Genomic DNA, 10,000 nt, shown 5'->3' on the forward strand with positions numbered 1-10,000 from the left:
AGTGATGACGGTGATAACGTTAATGGTGATGGTGTCGATTGTTATGATGGTGATAGTCATGGTGATAATGGTGAAGGTGATAATTTTTATGATAATGGTGATGTAATGACAATGATTACAGTGATGGTGGCGATGATGATGGTCTTAATTATTATGATAATGGAGATGGTGTTGATTGTAATGATGATGGCGATGTAATGGTGATGATGATGATGGTAATGGTGATAATGATGGTGATGATAATAGTGGTGATGGTAGGAATGTAGATGTGTGTGTGTGTGTGTGTGTGTGCTCAACTCCTGACTCTTTGCTGCTCACACACCTTTCAGGGAAGTGGTTGCCGTGGGAACGCGCAGGTGAAGTCACCAATAAAGCCAAAATCCTGCAGCTCCTGCACTCGCTGGAGTCTCTGTAACAACCAGGACCGGGACATGGGGTCGTTGCTATGGCAACCTCTGGCTAGGGACAGTAGTTGTGTGATGATCTTCATAACCTTGAAGAACACACACACACACACAAAAACAGACACACACATCCGAAGTGAAAAATTCTGATACAGTTCAATTAAAAATTAATTCAATTCAAATTAAATTCAACTTTATTTGTAAAATGTACCATTTGTAAAGAAGAACCAATGACAGGAACCAAGACTCAAAAGGAGAACCTCCTCTGGTTACCACATTAGACAAACTGACCACACATACGGTTCCAGTCTAAATCTGCTGCGAACATTAAACAGAAACAGTGTTTTGAAGGAAAACAGCATCTTTTGAGCCAAAACCGTGTGGTGGATGGAGTCTAGACGGCGCATCAGCTGCTCAACAGACTCCTAATCACCCCCTTGCTTGATCTGAGACCCCGACTGAAATCATTTGATTTATGGTATGATAAACAGGAGGTAGTTTAGATTTGTTTTTTGGTCTTTATATAATTCCATAAGTGCAAATATACAGTTTTAATGTCTTCTGACACAAAGTGATTCAATCTTTATCATCAGATTTCACTGAATTCCATCTTCCATCACAGCAGCTCCATAAAAACAGCAGCGCTACACAGAGCGTGTGTATGTGACTGTAAACCCGACTGAGAAGTAAAAGAGCTCTCAACGTATTAAGAGCTGTTCAGCGTCTGTTTGAGGGTTATTGTTGTATTCAGTGAACAGCGCCGTCTCTCCACCGTCTTCCTGTGAGCTACTCTGAGAATGATCTACAATTTTGGAACTAATTCGTATCAGCACTAACAGCCTCGTCCTGAATTTCACTGAGAACTGCAGCTCAACACTGCAGCAGAGTTTGCACTGCTGAGCTGATCTGACTGTCGGCTGTAAAACATCTCAAACCACCAGAGTTTCCTCTGATAAACGGAGTGAAAGAGTAAAAAGTCTCACTTTATATTAAGTGCCTCTAATAACTGTGTAGTTACACATTAATAACATACGCAACAACACTGTAACTCCATTTGCTGTTACAGCAGTGCAGCAGTGTGTCTTTATAGCCACAGCATACTGTAACTGTGTAATTACACATTACACATAATTACCGGTGCTGGAAGTAACAAGTTACAAAGTCAACATTACTGTAATTGCACAACTTCTGTAGGTAATACATAATGTATCTTATTACCTTTTCAAATTAAAGTTATGTATTTTGCTCATATTCATGTTATTTTTGGCTCTACTAGAACAGATTTACAGCTTCAGTGTTCCAAAATCACATTATTTTCCTCACACTGTTCATCTCAGTTCACCCTCTGAAACACTCTGGTAGAGATCCTGAGTGTTAGAGATAAGCCACAGCATATATAATATATATTAATTGATTGGTGATTGATTGATTGATTGATTGACAAATTGATTGACTGATTAATTGATTGATTAAAAGGGACTGAGCTGAAGAGAAGGAGGAGCAGTGTCTGATCTCCAGTCTGCTCCTCTGAGGGCTCCGTGTGTATAATAAAGGTTGATTGATTGATTGATTGACTGACTGACTGATTGATTGATTGATTGATTGATTGAAAGTGGGACTGAACTGAAGAGAAGGAGCAGAAGTGTCTGATCTCCAGTCAGCTCCTCTGAGAGCTCAGTGTGAGAACTGCTCGGTCTCTGACGCTGAGGTGAGACCAGAGAGCTCAGTGAAGTGCAGCTCCACCTTCACAGCTTTCCGTGTTTAACAGGAGTGAGACACAGACAGACAGGGGAACAAAGAGCTGCTATCTAGAACCACTATTTCACCACCAGAAGTAGAAAAGTCAGTGGACCCTTTAATCTCTCAGAACCATTACATCCTACAGCTGGTTATTCAGTGACACAGCGACTGTGATTCTGACCATTCTGGTCTGAGTACAGCTGCTATTAAAGGGGAATTCCACCCACTATCTAAAATTCCTGCATAATAGCGTGGTCCACAAGGCCTTCCAGGTGGTGAATAGACTTTTTCTTAGGATCTTTGTCAACAACACACTTAAGAATAAGCAACATTTTATCTGGGTCAGCTTTATTTTATTAGCTAATCGCTCTGTAAGACATTTAAAGCTCAGCGGAAATTTCAACACAGGTTCAAAAATAAAACATCAGTCGTGGAAAAAAAATCAGATTGAGTGTGGAAGCTATTAACTGGATGCTCTACAGCTTCATGTGTTTTGCTGCTTGTGATTATTAACATGCTTTTCTCTGCAGCTCATTTTTTGCCTGTTTGCTTCTACAAACAAGCAGTAGTTGTCCAAACCCACCCTGTACCCACCCAGCCAGCCATAACACCCCCCTGCCAAATGCTGCCTGTTTACCCTGGTGAACCCACCCTGTGCAGAGTTTCTAACGTACATATTTTCATAAACAATTAAAAAATAATAAAGAACTGAACAATAAATAATTAGCGCTGTAATCTCTGTGTGCCTGTTTTAAACTTTTCATTTTTTAAATAGATTTTCTTTGTTCATTTAGTCTTAATTTGTTTTAATTGATTATATTTAATTTTAACTCGTTCAGTCCCTGTTTGAACTTGCTGGGCTTCACTGTAAATGCGGGTCACCCTTAACAAACATCCGAGTGGAAATAAAGCTTGATTGTCTGATTGATTCATTGATTGACTGATTGATTGATTGATTGAAGTAGGGCTAAACGAGGGTGCAGTTTGTATGTTTATGTGTGTCCCATGTTTTGAATTTATAAGTTATTTGTCCTTTTTATGCCACATATCAACAATATGATTGGTCGCTGCTCAGCTCATTTCTATAAAGTTATTACTCTGGGTCTGGACGGTGTTGGTGGGCTGTGCTGACCGACCCAGCAACGCGACTCATTACAGTTCTGCATTTAAAACAGTGTTAAATCTGCACTTCATTACGAATTCGCCCACTTAGAGCTGCTCCTGCTGCTCCTCAGACACTCTGAGCTCCTCTCACATCCAAACAGCTGACAACCAGTAGAACCTTCAGCAACACAACGGCCGAGAGACACATACAGCCTTTCACTCTCTCTGTATCACCCTACTCCTTTCAGCTGGTGTACCCGTCAGCTGGTGGACTGGTCAGCTGGTGTACCCGTTGGCTTCTGGACCAGTCAGCTGGTGGACCAGTCAGCTGGTGTACCCATCAGCTTCTGGACCAGTCAGCTGGTGTACCCATCAGCTTCTGGATCAGTCAGCTGGTGTACCCGTCAGCTGGTGGACCTTTTAGCTGGTGGACCGGTCAGCTGGTGGACCTGTCAGCTGGTGGACCAGTCAGCTGGTGTCCCCATCAGCTGGTATACCTGTCAGCTGGAGGACCAGTCAGCTGGTGGACCAGTCAGCTGGTGTACCCGTCAGCTGGTGGACCAGTCAGCTGGTGTACCATCAGCTGGTAGACCTGTCAGCTGGAGGACCAGTCAGCTGGTGGATTGGTCAGCTGGTGTACCTGTCAGCTGGTGTACCCATCAAATGGTGGACCAGTCAGCTGGTCATGAGAAGCAGCTGTACACTCTACATTCAGAAGACCGCTCCATTCAGAATACCACTCCTCTCTGACTGTGTCAGACAGCAGCAGCAGCTCCAGAGAGAAATCACCCAATCAGAGAGCGGAGAAGCTTCATCATTCAGTCCTGAATTATCTTAGAGGAGTCTGCAGGTCTGGATCTCAACCAGACAGTCACTCTTCGTCCACCATCAGATCAGATCCAGTTACTCACAGCATTTCTTAGCATTAAAACAACGTTACCAGTCTTTATTGCCCTGTCATTTTTTTTGACATCTTGCTGATATAAAATTCAACACCGGCAAATATATTTAAAAAAAAAAGATTTTCTGTTTCAATGTTTGATTTGGTGTCTTTGTTGTGTTTTCAATTAAACATAGGGTTATAATGATCTGCACATCATTGCATTTTCTGATTATTTACATTTTACACAGCGTCCCAACTTTTTTGGAAACCAGGTTGTACAATCTGATTGGCTGTTCTGGTTCTACAGTCTGATTGGCCGTTCTGACTCTAAAGTCTGATTGATGGCTCTAGTTCTACAGTCTGATAGGCTTTTTTGGCTGTTCTCGGTCTAAAATCTCACTGGCTGTTCTGGTTCTACAATCTGATTGGCTGAGCCACACATAAGCCATTTTAAAGCTGTGACCCACTGGAGAACATTACAGTGACATACTCAAAATAATATACAATCTTTCTTTTTCTGACCAAAATAAACATAATTTAAACCTAAAATAAGAATAAAAGATGTGTTGTTTTTATCATCTATATTCCTTTAGTATGTAAACTACATGTTTTCAATAATTATTCTGAATCGTACCAAATTTCTCTCTCACCTTCCATTTGTTCCACATCTCTCTCTGTCTCCCTCTCTGTCTCCCTGTCCCTCTCTCTTTCTCTATCCCCTCATCTCTCTCTCTTTCTCTCTCTCTCTGTCTCTCTCTCTGTCTCCCTGTCCCTCTCTCTTTCTCTATTCCCTCATCTCTTTTTCTCTCTCTCTCTCTCTCTGTCTCTCTCTGTCTCCCTGTCCCTCTCTCTTTCTCTATTCCTTCATCTCTCTCTCTCTCTGTCTCTCTCTCTCTCTGTCTCCCTGTCCCTCTCTCTTTTTCTATTCCCTCATCTCTCTCTCTCTCTCTCTCTCTGTCTCCCTGTCCCTCTCTCTCTCTGTCTCTCTCTCTGTCTCCCTGTCCCTCTCTGTCTCTCTATTCCCTCATCTCTCTCTCTCTCTCTGTCCCTCTCTCTCTCCTTCTGTCTCCCTGTCCCTCTCTCTTTCTCTATTCCCTCATCTCTTTCTCTCTCTCTCTGTCTCTCTATTCCCTCATCTCTCTCGCTCTCTGTGTCTCTGTCCCTCTCTCTCTCTGTGAGGGTGATGTATGTGGTCAGTGCTGGAGGACTGTATTGATCAGGCTGTATAAATTCTCCTCTTTTAGCTGAACAGCGATTCGCCACTCAGACGCCAAACCACAGATTGGATGCGCCGCTCGTTAAAGTGTTTTATATTCTTTCCATTAGAGGGAGTGAGTGTGTGTGTGTGTGTGTGTGTGTGTTTGTGTGGTCTCTCTGTAATAAAGGTGAGATGAGAGCAGAATAGAAATCAGAAAGAAAACAGAGCGTATACTGTGTAACAGTCTGATACAATTACCCTGCAAAAATATTGAAAACCACCAAACAGATCAGAGATCAGAACTGGTAATCTGATCCTGCGAGAGCAGCAGCACCTCACCAGCACCACCCTGTTAACGGGAAACAGGAGACAGCAGAAACAAACAACCTTGCCAAAGGTCAGCAGTCCTACTGCTTTACTGCTGCAACAGGAAACGTTAAACAGAGCTGTTCACTAAACATCAACAAACACTGCTCAACATCCACAGGACACCAACAATCAGTGTTCGTCATCATCAAAACACCAACAAACAGTCGTCATCATCATCATCAAAAGACGACAAACACTCCTCAACATCAATAAAACACCAACAAACACTCCTCATCATCCTCAAAACACCAACAAACACTCATCATCCTCAAATCATCAAAAAAACACTCATCATCCTCAAAACACCAACAAACACCCTTCATCCTCAAATCAACACTCATCATCATCAAAACACCAACAAACACTCCTCAACATCAATAAAACACCAGCAAACACTCCTCATCATCCTCAAAACATCAACAAACACTCATAGTCATCCTCAAAACACCAATAAATACCCATCATTATCCTCTGAACATCAACAAACACTGAGAATCATCCTCAAAACATCAAAAAACACTCATTATCCTCAAAACATCAACAAACACTCCTCATCATCCTCAAAACAACAGTCACCATCCTCAAAACACCATAAACACTCATCATCATCAAAACATCAACACTCACCATCCTCAAAACACCATCAACACTCATCATCCTCAAAACACCAACAAACACTCATCATCCTCAAAACACCAAAAACACTCCTCATCATTCTCAAAACACCACAAAGTCTCATCATCCTCAAAACACCAACTAACACCCATCATCTTCAAAACATCAACACTCATCATCATCAAAATATCAAGAAACACACATCAACCTCAGAACATCAACAAACACTAATCATCCTCAAAACAAGAACACTCATCATCAACCCTCAAAACACCAACAAACTGCTAAAAACGTTAACGAGAGATGTTCATGATGCTGAAAATGTTAACTAGAGCTGCTCATAATGCTGAAAACGTTAACGAGAGCTGTTCACGATGCTGAAAAAATTGAGACCCTGTTCATGATGCTGAAAACGTTAACGAGGGCTGTTCATGATGCTGAAAACGTTAACGAGGGCTGTTCACGATGCTGAAAAATTGAGACCTGTCATGATGCTGAAAACGTTAACGGGAGCTGTTCATGATGCTGAAAACGTTAACGAGGGCTGTTCACGATGCTGAAAAAATTGAGACCCTGTTCATGATGCTGAAAACGTTAACGGGAGCTGTTCATGATGCTGAAAACGTTAACGAGAGCTGTTCACGATGCTGAAAAAATTGAGACCCTGTTCATGATGCTGAAAACGTTAACGGGAGCTGTTCATAATGCTGAAAACATTAACAAGAGCTGTTTATGATGCTGAAAACATTAACAAGAGCTGTTTATGATGCTGAAAACATTAACGAGAGCTGTTCACGATGCTGAAAACATTAATGAGGGCTGTTTATGATGCTGAAGACATTAACGAGAGCTGTTCGCGATGATGAAAACGTTAACAAGAGCTGTTCAAGATGCTGAAAACGTTAATGAGAGCTGTTCACGATGATGAAAGCGTTAACGGGAGCTGTTCACACTGCTGAAAACATTAACAATAGCTGTTCACGATGCTGAAAACATTAAGAGATCCTGTTCATGATGCTAAAAACATTAACGAGAGCTGTTCACGATGCTGAAAACGTTAACTAGAGCTGTTTATGATGCTGAAAGCGTTGAGGGCTGTTCAAGATGCTGAAAACGTTAACGAGAGCTGTTCACGATGATGAAAACATTAACGAGAGCTGTTCACGAAGCTGAAAGCGTTAACGGGAGCTGTTCACAATGCTGAAAACATTAAGAGATCCTGTTCATGATGCTAAAAACATTAACAATAGCTGTTCATGATGCTAAAATGTTAACAGAAGTTGTGCAAGATGCTGAAAACGTTAACTAGAGCTGTTCATGATGCTAAAATGTTAACAGAAGTTGTGCAAGATGCTGAAAACGTTAACTAGAGCTGTTCACAATGCTGAAAACGTTACGAGAGCTGTTCACAATGCTGAAAACGTTACGAGAGCTGTTCACAATGCTGAAAACGTTAACTAGAGCTGTTCACAATGCTGAAAACGTTAACTAGAGCTGTTCACAATGCTGAAAACGTTACGAGAGCTGTTCACAATGCTGAAAACGTTAACAAGAGCTGTTCACGATGCTGAAAACGTTAACGAGAGCTGTTCACAATGCTGAAAACGTTAACAAGAGCTGTTCACGATGCTGAAAACATTAACGAGAGCTGTTCATGATGCTGAAAACGTTAACAAGAGCTGTTCACGATGCTGAAAACATTAACGAGAGCTGTTCACAATGCTGAAAACGTTACGAGAGCTGTTCACGATGCTGAAAACGTTAACAAGAGCTGTTCACAGTGCTGAAAACATTAACGAGAGCTGTTCACGATGCTGAAAACATTAACGAGAGCTGTTCACCATGCTGAAAGCGTTAACGATAGCTGTTAACGACGCTGAAAGCGTTAACGGGAGCGGTTCACATTGCTGAAAAAGTTAACAATAGCTGTTCACGATGCTGAAAACATTAAGAGATCCTGTTCATGATGCTAAAAACATTAACGAGAGCTGTTCATGATGCTAAATACATTAACAAGAGCTGTTCACGATGCTGAAAACGTTAACGAGAGCTGTTCACAATGCTGAAAACATTACGAGAGCTGTTCACGATGCTGAAAACGTTAACAAGAGCTGTTCACGATGCTGAAAACATTAACGAGAGCTGTTCACGATGCTGAAAACATTAACGAGAGCTGTTCACGATGCTGAAAACATTACGAGAGCTGTTCACGATGCTGAAAACGTTAACAAGAGCTGTTCACGATGCTGAAAACATTAATGAGAGCTGTTCACGATGCTGAAAACATTAATGAGAGCTGTTCACGATGCTGAAAACGTTAACGGGAGCTGTTCACGATGCTGAAAACGTTAACGAGAGCTGTTCACGATGCTGAAAAAATTGAGACCCTGTTCACGATGCTGAAAACGTTAACGGGAGCTGTTCATAATGCTGAAAACATTAACGAGAGCTGTTTATGATGCTGAAAACATTAACGAGGGCTGTTCACGATGCTGAAAACATTAATGAGGGCTGTTTATGATGCTGAAAACGTAAACAAGAGCTGTTCGCGATGATGAAAATGTTAACGAGAGTTGTTTGCGATGCTGAAAACGTTAACCCAAGTTGTTTATGATGCTGAAAACGTTACGAGAGCTGTTCATGATGCTGAAAATGTTAACTAGAGCTGTTCACAATGCTGAAAACATTAACGAGAGCCATTCACGATGCTGTAAGTGTTAACTAGAGCTGTTCATGATGCTGAGAATGTTAACAAGAGCTGTTCACGATGCTGAAAACGTTAACAAGAGCTGTTCACGATGCTGAAAACATTAACGAGAACTGCTCATGATGCTGAAAACGTTTACTAGAGCTGTTCACGATGCTGAGAATTTTAACAAGGGCTTTTCACAATGCTAAAAACATTAACGGGAGTTGTTCACAACACTGAAAAATTTCATGGGAGCTGTTCACGATGCTGAAAACATTAACAAGAGCTGTTCACAATGCCGAAAATGTTACCGGGAGCTGTTCACGATGCTGAACACATTAACAAGAGCTGTTCACGATGCTGAACACATTAACAAGAGCTGTTCACGATGCTGAAAGCGTTGATGGGAGCTGTACACGATGCTGAAAACATTAACGAGAGCTGTTCACGATGCTGAAAACATTAAGAGACCCTGTTCATGATGCTGAAAACATTAACGAGAGCTGTTCACAATGCTAAAAACATTAAGAGACCCTGTTCATGATGCTGAAAACATTAACAAGAGCTGTTGACGATGCTGAAAACATTAACAAGAGCTGTTCATGATGCTGAAAATGTTAATGAGAGCTGTTCACGATGCTGAAAACATTCACTAGAGCTGTTCACGATGCTGAAAACATTAACGAGAGCTGTTCACGATGCTGAAACCGTTAACTAGAGCTGTTTATGATGCTGAAAATGTTAACGAGGGCTTTTCACAATGCTAAAAACGTTAACAAGAGCTGTTGACGACGCTGAAAAAGTTAACGGGAGCTGTTCACGATGCTGAAAACATTAGCAAGAGCTGTTCACGATGCTGAAAACATTAATGAGAGCTGTTCAAGATGCTGAAAAAATTAACGGGAGCTGTTGCAGATGCTGAAAACCTTAACGGAAGTTGTTTATGATGCTGAAAATGTTAACGGGAGCTGTTCACAATGTTGAAAATGTTACGAGAG

At 41.5% G+C, this 10,000-nt stretch overlaps 1 protein-coding gene across 1 annotated transcript in view; it reads right to left on the reverse strand.

The window, feature by feature from the left end:
• Positions 1 to 10,000, reverse strand: part of grm5b (glutamate receptor, metabotropic 5b) — a 103,591-nt gene that overhangs the window by 77,860 nt on the left and 15,731 nt on the right. Inside the window, exon 2 of the mRNA XM_036560816.1 lies at positions 323 to 493. The gene's annotated coding sequence lies outside the window, so the exon portion shown is untranslated. The remainder of the gene's footprint in view (positions 1 to 322; positions 494 to 10,000) is intronic.

Source organism: Colossoma macropomum, unplaced genomic scaffold, assembly GCF_904425465.1.
Source record: "Colossoma macropomum unplaced genomic scaffold, Colossoma_macropomum, whole genome shotgun sequence".
NCBI lineage: Eukaryota > Metazoa > Chordata > Actinopteri > Characiformes > Serrasalmidae > Colossoma > Colossoma macropomum.